This window comes from Hesperophylax consimilis, chromosome 24 (genome assembly GCF_061612785.1).
Source record: "Hesperophylax consimilis isolate HC1 chromosome 24, BYU_Hcon_1.0, whole genome shotgun sequence".
In the NCBI taxonomy this organism is placed as follows: Eukaryota; Metazoa; Arthropoda; class Insecta; order Trichoptera; family Limnephilidae; genus Hesperophylax; species Hesperophylax consimilis.
In genome coordinates, this window is record NC_142859.1 from 16,251,117 (window position 1) to 16,264,337 (window position 13,221).

At 34.9% G+C, this 13,221-nt stretch overlaps 1 protein-coding gene across 1 annotated transcript in view; it reads right to left on the reverse strand.

Moving 5' to 3' along the window:
- Window positions 1-13,221, reverse strand: part of SP2353 (EGF like, fibronectin type III and laminin G domains protein pikachurin) — a 400,085-nt gene that overhangs the window by 363,288 nt on the left and 23,576 nt on the right. The window lies entirely within an intron of this gene.

A 13,221-nucleotide genomic window follows, 5' to 3' on the forward strand; every position in this document is an offset into this window, starting at 1 on the left:
TCCTTATGTTTTTTGGCATATATTTCCCTAAGAAAGGTTATTTGGAATAATTGTATCTATGTACAAGTAATTACATAAAATATAAAAAATAATTTCAATTTGGTCTATTGGTGCTTTTTCGTTATAAAGCAACGGGCTACCGCAGAATATGATTTAATCCCTTTTTGATTTCGGTCCAGAATACTTTGATCTTTAAGTCTCCGTTTTATCGAAGCCAGAAGTAATTAAAAGCAACCCGATTCCGACGTAATAAGAAGTTTCCTAATAAGTCATCGTAATATCAAGTTTCAAATTAATACTTTTCAGATTTCTCCTACGGGTATCCTGTTTGGCATTTCTATGGCGTCGAAATTGATTAATTCCAAAATAAAAATTATTTTTTCACTTTTACAAACTCAGTTGAAGGATGACATATACAGCGTATACGAGAGATAAAGTGCGCTAACTTCGGAAGAAAATAAATTTTTACATGAAAAATAATATTTTCAAATGCAAAAAATTCAGCTTCTTTAACCTAAAAACTACCTAAAAACGTTGAAATTTAGAAAAAAGTTTGTCCATATTTTTTTCTTGTACTATCACCGCGCGTATATAAGCGCGCTTTACCCCCGAACACCCTGTTTAAGTACCGACCTTTTTTAACATTAGTTCTACAAAAGGATGCCCTGAGAAAAATAATTTTTCATCAAGGCCTATGTCATATTTGGGTTTGCTATGTGGAGGGACTTATTGAGGAAAAGAAGGGGAGTCAGTTCTTGGAAGGAAAGAGGTACGAGGGGTGGGTAAGAATCTATGGTTCTGTGTGTCCAGGAGTGACGGACGCTTCTTCGACTCGTTTTTGTGTAAGACAGCTCGTATGTGGAACAAGCTACAGTCTTTACACTGTCCAGGAGGTCTCTCTATTGTCTCCTCGACCACGCACCGGAGAAAACTTCCCGTGCTTCAATAATTTACGTGGGAAAATTTTTCAATAAATCTCAGAATTGTTAATAATAATCATTAAATTTACTTACTTATCATTTGTAATTATTAATTATTACTGTCGAAATACCTATTATATGACTTTTTGTACACATTATTATTTTAACCCATCAGCATACCCGCCACCAAGATTGGGCGGCTGCATTTTTTCGCAGCGGCATATTGAGCCGCTAAAACTCACCCTACGTACTTGGGTAGGTTATAATAAAATCACATTTTTTTATGAAATCTATATAAAAGTAGGAAAAGTGTTTCGTTTGAGGTGCAAAAAGAATCAGTAAGAATGCAATAAGAATCAGTAATCAATGTACAGTAAGAATCCGTCTGAAGTTTGCACAGATATAACAAATAAAAATTAGTATGCCGATGGAACTAGAAGGTGGGGCAAAAGTTATGTCATAATGGTAATGTGCCATAGTTTTTGCAAATGGCAAGAAATGTCATTGTGCTTTGACATTTATATTGTAGACAGATAGAGAATTAGTTGACAACTCCCAAAACTTTGAATCCTGGCGACAAGATTATCTATCACTCCCATGGGTCATTAGAGACCAGCTGGAGAGGCCAAAGGTCTCCCTAAGCCAGCCTCTCCAGATCTGGCACGGCACGCAGCTAATGGGCAGGCGCACCCCGAACACACCTCACCCGATGAACCTGGGCACCCCAGCTAAATCACCAAACATAGCGAACCGCTTGGGGTGACCTATGGCAGAGGTGTTGATTATCCAATAAATGATTACCGAGACGGCGGTACCCAAACCCGCCTGCCAAAATGATACAACTAACCTAAAGAACCTTGAGCCTAGATCAGTATTTATTTATTCAAACGCCATAAAATGGCATTTACAATACAGTGATAATATAATTACAAGCGTACAGTGGTAAACAAGAATACAATAGCAATAAATTAAAGAACAATTCATGTGTACAATAAACACTATTGCAAGTGATGCAATTATTAATTATAAGTGCAGTAAAACAATGATAATTCAAAAGAAATATATACCAGTGTGACAACAGTTGAACTAATTTATACTAGGCTTGTATAAGACCTGGCATAAGCCGAAGTATGAGGTGTATACGAGAATAGTCAGTAGTGAGTTTATTGTTACCCACAAAATTAATTGTACTTGGAATAGTTAACTTATTTTTTATTTTTTTTTTATTTATTTATTTATATATATATATAAATTACAACCAATACAAAACAATATGAACCTTTGTCTGTCCAACCGGGAAGGATTCCCGTTTCAGGACAGCCAAATTGTGTATTTAGTATATAATATTCTTACAATGGAATGGAGATGTTGTCAAAACAAATTTTGAGAACATTGTTGATTGCATTCGAAGTGATAGGATGGTTTCTTTATCCTTGAAAGATGTAATTTATTACCAGGGTCAATTTGGATAACATTAGTAATTGCATTCAGAACAGATGAATGGTTTCTTTCGGGACATCACCAGTCTGAGATTTTTTCCAGGGCATTTTGGAGAACATTTACCTATTATGGCTAATAACTAATAGCTTAATTACTATAGTTAAAATATGCAATTAGATGGATTTTTTTTCTATTTTTTAAATATGCAAGTCAAGTATTTATTATCGGTATTAAAATCAAAATAAAGTGTTCGAGGGGAACATTTTCTGCACTTGACAGTCGGACCCCCATAGCCACGTTCCATCAATTTAATTGATGTACAATCATTGATCGCGGTTGACGTGTGATCAAAATGCTCTGGGAAGGGATTAAACAATGTGCTTGACTAATTTAATCGCGGTGGCTTAAGAACAACGAGTGTTCACTACAGTATTTCCCACCAGTCATATACGGAAGTCAAATATAACCTCAAATTAGAAATCAAAAATATGAATGGTGCTGAACTGAAATATTTTCGTTGTTGCCAAAGTAAAGTCTCTTTTGGATTACAAGTTTACATTGAAAACTTTCAGCTGTAGCATAGAACAAATTCAAATTCAAAAAAATATTTATTGCACAAAAAGAGTACAAAGGGTATAGCTTATAGGTTACATCCTATTTCTTCCAGCTAACCCAACAAATACACATTATATTACATAACCCAACAATTACATGTTAGCAAATAAATAAAAATAAATAACAGTAAATAAAAAATAAAAAACAGAGGTATTTAATTCATGTAAGGTATTCATTTAAGGTGTAGTGACATTTGTTTAAAAGAAATGTTTTTAGTGTTGATTTAAATTTAAGTCTGTCGTTTATTTGTTTGATGCTACGTGGAAGGTTGTTATATACTTTAATGGCCATGTTGTGTGGTCCTTTTTGAAAAATAGTTTTGTTTGCTTTTGAGATTAATAGGTTTTCTGTGAACCTTGTAGCGTGTTTATGTGTTTAGTTTTTTTGTGGGAACTTTTCTGGAGATGATCGTACTAAAAGGCATAACTCCACTATATATATGTCCGTCACTGTCAGAAGTTTAAGATAACAAGGATTATGTGAAAGACTGCAGCTCCTTCGAAAACAGAATCAAGATGAAATACATTTCATTGTGAACCTAATCGAATGAAACGACAACGAAGCAGGCTTATTGATACAAATTAACAAGTATACACAAGTTTATGGCACAAGAGAATTACATCTAATAAATCAGGTGAGAGTGTGTTGTTTTTGTTTGTTACGAGGAAGTTAATTAATTGAGTTGGTGAACATAATAATTATTTATTTGGAATTTGGTTGAAAGTGTCATTGTTCAACCCTGTAAAGGTTCTATGTTATAAAGTTCCGATGACGAAAGAACTTGAGAAGATCCTGACTCTCAAACAATTTTTAATGTGAAACTGCACAAGAGACCAACTGCTCCCAACCGTCTGGAGCCAGTGAGACTATGGCTGAGGCTGAAGGTAACAGGGATGGGAAGGAGATGAGGAAGAGAAACTGCACAAGAGACCAACTGCTCCCAACCGTCTGGAGCCAGTGAGACTATGGCTGAGGCTGAAGGTAACAGGGATGGAAAGGAGATGAGGAAGAGAAACTGCACAAGAGACCAACTGCTCCCAACCGTCTGGAGCCAGTGAGACTATGGCTGAGGCTGAAGGTAACAGGGATGGGAAGGAGATGAGGAAGAGAAACTGCACAAGAGACCAACTGCTCCCAACCGTCTGGAGCCAGTGAGACTATGGCTGAGACTGAAGGTAACAGGGATGGGAAGGAGATGAGGAAGAGAAACTGCACAAGAGACCAACTGCTCCCAACCGTCTGGAGCCAGTGAGACTATGGCTGAGGCTGAAGGTAACAGGGATGGGAAGGAGATGAGGAAGAGAAACTGCACAAGAGACCAACTGCTCCCAACCGTCTGAAGCCAGTGAGACTATGGCTGAGGCTGAAGGTAACAGGGATGGGAAGGAGATGAGGAAGAGAAACTGCACAAGAGACCAACTGCTCCCAACCGTCTGGAGCCAGTGAGACTATGGCTGAGGCTGAAGGTAACAGGGATGGGAAGGAGATGAGGAAGAGAAACTGCACAAGAGACCAACTGCTCCCAACCGTCTGGAGCCAGTGAGACTATGGCTGAGGCTGAAGGTAACAGGGATGGAAAGGAGATGAGGAAGAGAAACTGCACAAGAGACCAACTGCTCCCAACCGTCTGGAGCCAGTGAGACTATGGCTGAGGCTGAAGGTAACAGGGATGGGAAGGAGATGAGGAAGAGAAACTGCACAAGAGACCAACTGCTCCCAACCGTCTGGAGCCAGTGAGACTATGGCTGAGGCTGAAGGTAACAGGGATGGGAAGGAGATGAGGAAGAGAAACTGCACAAGAGACCAACTGCTCCCAACCGTCTGGAGCCAGTGAGACTATGGCTGAGGCTGAAGGTAACAGGGATGGGAAGGAGATGAGGAAGAGAAACTGCACAAGAGACCAACTGCTCCCAACCGTCTGGAGCCAGTGAGACTATGGCTGAGGCTGAAGGTAACAGGGATGGGAAGGAGATGAGGAAGAGAAACTGCACAAGAGACCAACTGCTCCCAACCGTCTGGAGCCAGTGAGACTATGGCTGAGGCTGAAGGTAACAGGGATGGGAAGGAGATGAGGAAGAGAAACTGCACAAGAGACCAACTGCTCCCAACCGTCTGGAGCCAGTGAGACTATGGCTGAGGCTGAAGGTAACAGGGATGGGAAGGAGATGAGGAAGAGAAACTGCACAAGAGACCAACTGCTCCCAACCGTCTGGAGCCAGTGAGACTATGGCTGAGGCTGAAGGTAACAGGGATGGGGAGGAGGTGAGGAAGAGGAATGTGGAGAAGTACCTGGCTTTATAAACATTCGATCCCCACAACCAAATATTCTCAACGTAATCACTAAACAAAAGTGTTAAATCAACGAACTCTCCGCCAAACATTGTATTCTTGTCTATGCTTGGGCTGTAGTTAATTATCTGCTTCTGAATCAGCATATTCACTATACCAATTATATTATTTACCTACTACCTAAATTATTCATGAAACATCCAATTGATACTTTATATATTTTGTTACCTATATCAAAATTCAAATATGTCTTGTGACAATTTTTTTTTAAAATTAGAATTCTTTGATGGATGCTAAGTCTTAAAATATCGAAATATAAACCAATAAGTTAAAAAAATAGTACAAAATATTTTGTCGCGACAAATTTTATAGTTGCTTTTAGAGAAGGTAATATACTTTTTAATTTGGTCAGATTTCTTTCCAGTCAAATGTGAAAGAATCTAATTTTTGCAAAGGTTTTAAAATGTACCTTTTCAGACATTTTTCTGGATCTGAAAAAGGACGCATTCCCTAATGATGAGCTCTGGTGCCACGAAAGTTGCCCAGTTGAACGCGTATAGTATTTTCCACAATTATCGTTGAAGCTTAAAAAAACTATTTTCTGTATTTTTATAAAAATTAAATTAGATTTTTGGCATTATGGTGATGTTTATTTTAGAGTTGAACACTGTGCTTTCATCCCTCATTTCTGTATTCTTCCAAAAGTTCACGTATTCGATTCAGCCTAGAGCTAGGCTGTGAAACCTTTATCAGAAAATGCTATTCCCACCCCTTGAGGTTCTATGTGGTAACTATAGAGTAGCTATGGGGATGAAGCTAGGTGGTGTAAGGGTGAAAGGCTCAGCTCGAACTTTCCGATACCGCCTGAGATTTCGGGAAACTTTAGCCATTGTTGGCAAAACTCTCCTGAAAATGGAAAACGCCTCGCGGGCTGTGGAGACTTTGCACGGGTCCTCATATCGCGAAAATATTTCTTGCGTTAATATGTAAACAAAAATATTCAAGTTGTATTATTGGTTAATGCAATGAAATAATGTCCAATCATTGGAGAAGAAGATCATATGAATTAATATAAATGAAACATGAAACAGAACAAGACACAGAAAATAAAAGGTAACCTCGTACCCGGTCATGTCCTGCTTCATTTTCGTTTGGATTATTTAATAAATATTTTCTTCGTCAATGATTAAAAAATTCACTATATAGCGTAATTACAGATAGAGCGTAAACTTTAGAAAATTAAGTCGATGTGTCTAACCCACAAAAGTTATTCCCGTATCCTAATATCGATATAATATCCTTTGCGGCTACTAGCACATACACATCAGTAAGTTTTTATCGATGTCGATTATTTGTTAAAACTTAACAAACAACAGTTCACGTCGACTAAATTTGTATAAATTTCCCGTAAAAATATATGTATCTGTAAAATTAAATCGGTTTGTTACTGGCGATCTGCAGTTGCAATCGGGGACGTAAATAGCATTCTCACCTGTGTTTTGTAATGAAATCTGGCCACGTACTTCTCAACCTTTCTCTTTTACATATTCTTCCCCCACATAGTACCATTCTCCTGTTTGAGGATGCCACAAACCCACAGCTCAAAGCGATTGGAATTTTGATGCGGTAAGAATGAGAAAAAAATAATCGACAGTGTTATTCAATGTGCACCTTTCATCTTAAGATATCAAAATCATTATTTATCTATAGTCAAAATAACCGCCTCAGAAGTGTAACCTTCATCAAGACAGTATTACTTTATGTCAACGAATGTAAATTCTTGTTAAATATCGACATCTTCAATTTAATTTGTGAGAAAAATGAGTCCCTACAAAGGCGCTACGATCACAATGTATTGTAACAAATGGCCTTTCCTCACAGCCGATGGCAGCCTTTGTACTAATATAGCCGCAGTAATGTCGAACACATTGTTACACAACCGAAACATATTATTTTCGTTTGACACTTTTCTTCTCTGGCAGTATTTTATGGGTTAAACGGAAGACAGCCTTCGGTTAAAATTAAACTTTACATTTTGGTTAACTTGTATTGTGCCTTTAGCGCTTTTGCTAAAAGCTTTCGACAAGCATGATTTGTCGCTTTAAAGCAGCTTATTAGTCGTAGTTTCAAGTTCATAAAGTACAACAGTTTTTGTTCTTTCGTTCACGGAAAAAAATTAATATTGCTGATTTATTAAAATCCTTTTAAAAAGGTGATAGCAGTCCTTCCGTAATGTTATTATACAATGACGAAATGCGAAAATATTAGAACTTTTATGACATTGACATACAACAGTCGCGTTTTTCTGATAGTTTATTAGGAAAGCTGTCAATTTTTTCGTTAAAAGCCTGCAGTTTCATTTTTAATATGAATAGAAATAATTTGAATAGATTTTTTAGAAATTACCAATATTTTATATCAGTAAGTTTTTTGCATATGTAAACAATTTAAAGCGAAAAAGTTAAAGAAAACCTTTAGCGTCTCAACATCGTTCATAATATTTTGCCTTAACATTTCATCTCCACTCATTCTACTAAGTCGTTTTTTTTATTTGAATACTGCACAAGAGTCCCGACCGCTCCCAATCGTCTGGAGTCGATGAGGCTATGGGTTGAGGTATGTTGTGATGCTGAAGTATCTACCACTCATGCCGCAAACATTCTATTCTATTATATTCTACATTATTGTAATTTACACAAATTAATCTAATAAACTTTGCTTGTTCACTTCGGGATTAGAACTCGTGTCCTCCGGTAGCCTTTATCGCAACAACTCAACCACGGAAATTATAACTAGACTTCTATTTTCTATAATTATGAAATTGGTAATATTAAATTATTATTATTTTATTTCTTGCTAGAGCAATCCCGATGAGTTACAAAAGTCATTGTATGACGAGAAGAACTTACAATACATAAATGGGATTTAATTGGTACAATTTTAAGTTGATATTTCGATATCAACATCATAAGTTTCCCATACGAAAAAGTACAAAAAATATCATAACTTTTATTGATATGTTATTAAATAAATTTGATTTCACCCTCTTCATATATGTATATTAAGACAATGGCAAAAAACACTATTGCAGGTTAAAGCCAAAAACATTTTAAAAAAACATAGTTTTAATTATTTGATTGTGATTAATACTAAAAATTTAAATTTGCTAAATCATGCACACAATGGTCGAAAACTTCACAGATCCTGGTCCCAGATCCTATGCAGCTCCCATTTATAGACTAATCGTTTAACAAACCGGATAGGCAAGCCATCATAACTGGATATCCGGACAACAAAAGCCTTCCTGCTTCCGGCCGCCGTGTGCGGACAACGTCACAGCAGCATGTGGATCAATTTCAGGGATGGTCGGAGATGAAAGCAAGCACGGGAGGCTGGAATCATCTCTCGATATACCCGAATGCTGTGGAAATGCAGGTTTAACTGGCGATTACCAGACGGAAACTAGTGCGGCCATTACTACTCTGGGTGAATGGCTTTTGTGTTTCTGGAGGATTCAGAATTCTGAATTTTCGTGGTTCACGGGCTATGTTGAATTGGGATTTGCAAATAATTTTTTTTGCAGTAATTCTGTTCTTCTAGAAAACAGTAACTTTGCAATAATAATAATATTTGCCTATTTATATAGCGCCGTTTTCGTGAGAAATCACCTCAAGGGCGCTGTGAATTACCTATTGCGTAAAAATCCAAGAACTTTTCTAACAAAATTTTGTGTTTCTCCAACTTTAACCCCTGAAATACGTGGACCTAAAAAACCTTACAGAGCATTAGAGCGGTTTTTTTTGATTTTGGTATTGAAGCCAAAACTAAGGTGAAAGGAAATTCCACGGCATTATTTCGTATGACAAACTTCTGAAATGATTTATATGCTATTATTGTTACTATTTAAATTTAATTTTTATATTTTTAATAAGGGCTTACAATTTTCTTAGAAATTTGATTATTCAAGGAATGTGATATGATATTAATAAAATTAAGCATTTTTACATTTGTCTTACATCTTCTCCCTCACCCGCAGCTTCAAATTTATCTCGAATAGTTCCGTCTTGGGTTTATTAGGTCCATGTTGAAATACCACCCTCCGTCGTCTTCTTGGTGTACCGAGGAATAAATGTCAATCAAATATTATACAAATATATATAATGAAGAAAAGCTAAAATATTCTTGAATTTTATTATGTTTTTTACAAATTACATTGAACCCGTTATATTCGCTGAATATGAACTTTGTAACTAACTTTAAAATATTCAAGACAGACATATGTTAATTTTTAGGCGTTGGTGTGGGAGGTGAGCAAAAGGGAAGGGATAATAAGGGGATTTCTGGGAAGAACAGGGTGGTGTACTGGAAATATGTCTACAATAGGACTAAAAGATAAATTTATTAGATAATTCAATGAGCAAGAGTTATTATTTAGGTATTTTCTTATTTCAAATGCTTCTAAGTTATCTATTTTTTTTCTTTTATTATCGCAATGAAGGATTTTAACCCTTGTGTCCTTATTAATTTATTTATTCAAAGAACATAAAATTTCTTTTACAAAACAGTGATAATCGAATTACAAGCGTACTGTAGTAAAGAAGATAATAATAGCAATAAATTAAGTAAAAATTAATGTGTACACAAAAACACTATTGCAAGTGATGCAGTTATTAATATAAGCGCAGTAAGACAATTCATAATTCAAAAGAAATTTATACCATTGTAACAATAGTTGAACTAATTTATATTGGGCTTGTATAAGACCTGGCATAAGTCAAAGTATGAGGTGTATATGATAATAGTCAGTAGTGAGTTTATTGTTACCCACAAACTTAATTGTGTTTGGAATAGCTGAGTAGGCTTCATTATATTAAAAGCACAGTCGTTATTTAAGTGTTTATGTTGTAAATTATTGCGAAACATTAATTGAATGTTTTTTAGAAATTTATTTATTTCGCTTATATATTATTATTAATAAAATATACGCGATTTAGTATAAACAGTAAAAAGCTTTAAATACGTGGTGAAAATCTCATTGCTACAAAGAAAACTAGTTTGTAATAATATATAATTCGTACGTACCCTTTGTCTTACTGAGAGGAATACATAAATGTAATTAATAACTTTTTTCTATTTAATATAAAATGATTTTACACTCGTGAGTTTCAAGTTCAAAAATCTTTCCATGTTTCATGAACCGCAAATAATTTCGATTTTTCAGCTAGTTTTCAGCGATAATTAACCTTTCTTATCCTTAACGAATAAATTGCTCTAGAATTAATCCCGTTAACAGCCGCTATAACCGCTCTGATATATATTTTTCCAATAAATCATATCTCCCGCCAATTTGCACACGGCCAAGATAGCAATATAGCGCCACCGGTTTCCAGCGGCCGCAAATCTAATTAAAATCAGATAACTTCGCTCCGGTGAAAATCCCGCCAAATATGGCGACGCTTCCGGATTCGGGCGGAAGCGGATTCTGGCGCATGGTGGCCTCCGAACTAATAGTCTCTCATCTAAAGGTTGTACATATTTCGGATTCTAGAACTCTAAAAATTATCATTTACGTAGTTTATTCTCAAACTTCTAAACCACTATGCGTGGTTTATTAATTCGTGATAATATCTCGATCACCTGTGGCCATATTAACACGACTACAAATGTTCAATGTGAAAACATGATCGTTTAGTAACTGTGTGGACAAATGGGCCAGATTCCCGTGTCGTGGGATGAATCAATTGCTAGCTACGACCTTCATTATTGAACAAGCAACATTTTCCGCTGATAGTGATGGTAGTAGGTGGAATTTAAATACTTTAAGGCTATTTGTAAACCTTTTTTCCGGGTATTTCTTTTTTTTAATATCCAGTAATATCCACCACACGTTTTTCTTTTCGCCAAAAAATGCATACAAAATTTTTACTGAAACAAGAACAATACATTATTAAACATTCTCATTTCGGCTGTTGATGCGTGGGTAAGTAATGTGAAATATTCCTGCGAAATGCGTAATATTATTCAAGATTAATTTTCAAAATTGGAAATACTTTTTATTTCAGACAAGCGATAAAGAAGGTACCAAAATTATTACTTAATTCATAAATCTTTTAGAAATGCAATTTCTTCAAATGTTTGATAGATGTTCAGAAATAATAGTGTGAATACTGTAAAGATACGTTACTCAGACAATGTGCATGGTGAACTAAGTCCAGTGGGCATACATTAGATGCCCGTTCATGCATATACTCTTTGCATGGCTTTCATTTCCAGTCTTGTACTATTATATATAATGTCTTTCGATAAATTTAAAATTTTTCAAGTTTACTAACATTCGATGTTAAATTTCCTCTTCTGAAAGACAATGGAGGCAAATAAATTTGTATAGTTACTTTAATTTACATTAAATAAGTATCTTTTGTAATACAACTATTTCAATAGTTTTTACAGCCATAAATTTACTACAACAAATACTTTAATATATTCCCTTTGGTTGTATTGCCAAAAATAAATACGAAAATTCTTCATTTTTGCTTATAAATCTCTCCATATTCCTCCCACTGACATTAATAGAATTGACCTAAAAGCTTTTAGCAGCTAGCCTATAAAACTTTACACAGCTTTCACAATTTATCGACGTAGGTCCGATATTTTCAATCGTAACCTTTTACCTATATGCATTTGTAGAAAAATCGTGAGATTAATGTTCCGGCCCCAAGCGACGGGTAACAAATGTAGGGCAATCATTTTCCTTTTGATTTATTTCGTTGTTAAACTGTAACTTTCCTGAAATCGAAGTTTTCTCTCGTTTTTTGTGTTACCTCCCATCAAAATACATACATAAATAACTCATACGAACCTCGTTGCTGTTTACACATTGGCTATTGTTGACGTTTTGCAAATTTTATGGTGTTTGTTTAGGTCTGACATCAATTGAATAAACATTAAAATATTTGTGAAAGCTTGTTTTTTTCACTTTACTGTGTTTGCTAACACGCGCTCGTAAATAACTAAAAACAAATATTTTAAGTATTGAAGATAATATAAAACATTTGAAACAGAAAAACTTGAAAAAAATACGATCGCATCTGGGACCAACTGTGCTAATCCGTCCTTATTTCATTCGGTCACATTTAACTGTATCATACTTCGAATAAAAACTACCAACATTATCTTCAATTTCTTAACGCATATTTTTATGGAACAACTAGTTGTACTCCGCCAAGCGTTGCTCTGCAGATGGAGAAACAATTTTACGTCCAACAGATAGAGCTGTTTTAAAAAACATGTTTTTACCTGTCACAGGCGTCATTTATTTAAGATAGATAAATAAAAACAAATCGGATGCAACATTGTGTCAAAATTTCAAAGCAATCAGTGTAGAACTTTCGGAGATTTAGTACGGGTTGTTGCACATATTTTGAAGAATTCATCAAACTTCTATGTTAATTTTCAAGTTCTGAAAAGGTTATTTTCAAGTTCTGTTTTTGTTCAATTATTTCACATAACTGAAATAATAACAGATCTTGAATGGAACTTGATAATTAACTATAAAATTTGACGAATTCTTTGAATTCTGTATAATAACCCTTCCTTAAAAAAACGAACATTTAGATTTTTATTTACATAATATGTGTTTGGTTTTTTACTGTTTTTTTTTTAATTTTTTGTTTTTTTTTGTTGTTTTTTTTTTTTTTTTATTAGTAAAAAAAAGATACATGATTTACATTACATAATATTGAATATAGTACAGTTATTAATTACATAATATATGTATTTGATGTACCCCCATAAATAAGCAGGGCTTGTGTGTATAGGGGTGTTGTTATATTGGTTTATATTTGAAATATAAATAAATAATAATAATAAATAATAATATACACTAAATTATTTGTACAATAATGATTACAATCTTAATACACATCAATCAATCATAAACACACACTTCTTGCCTCAT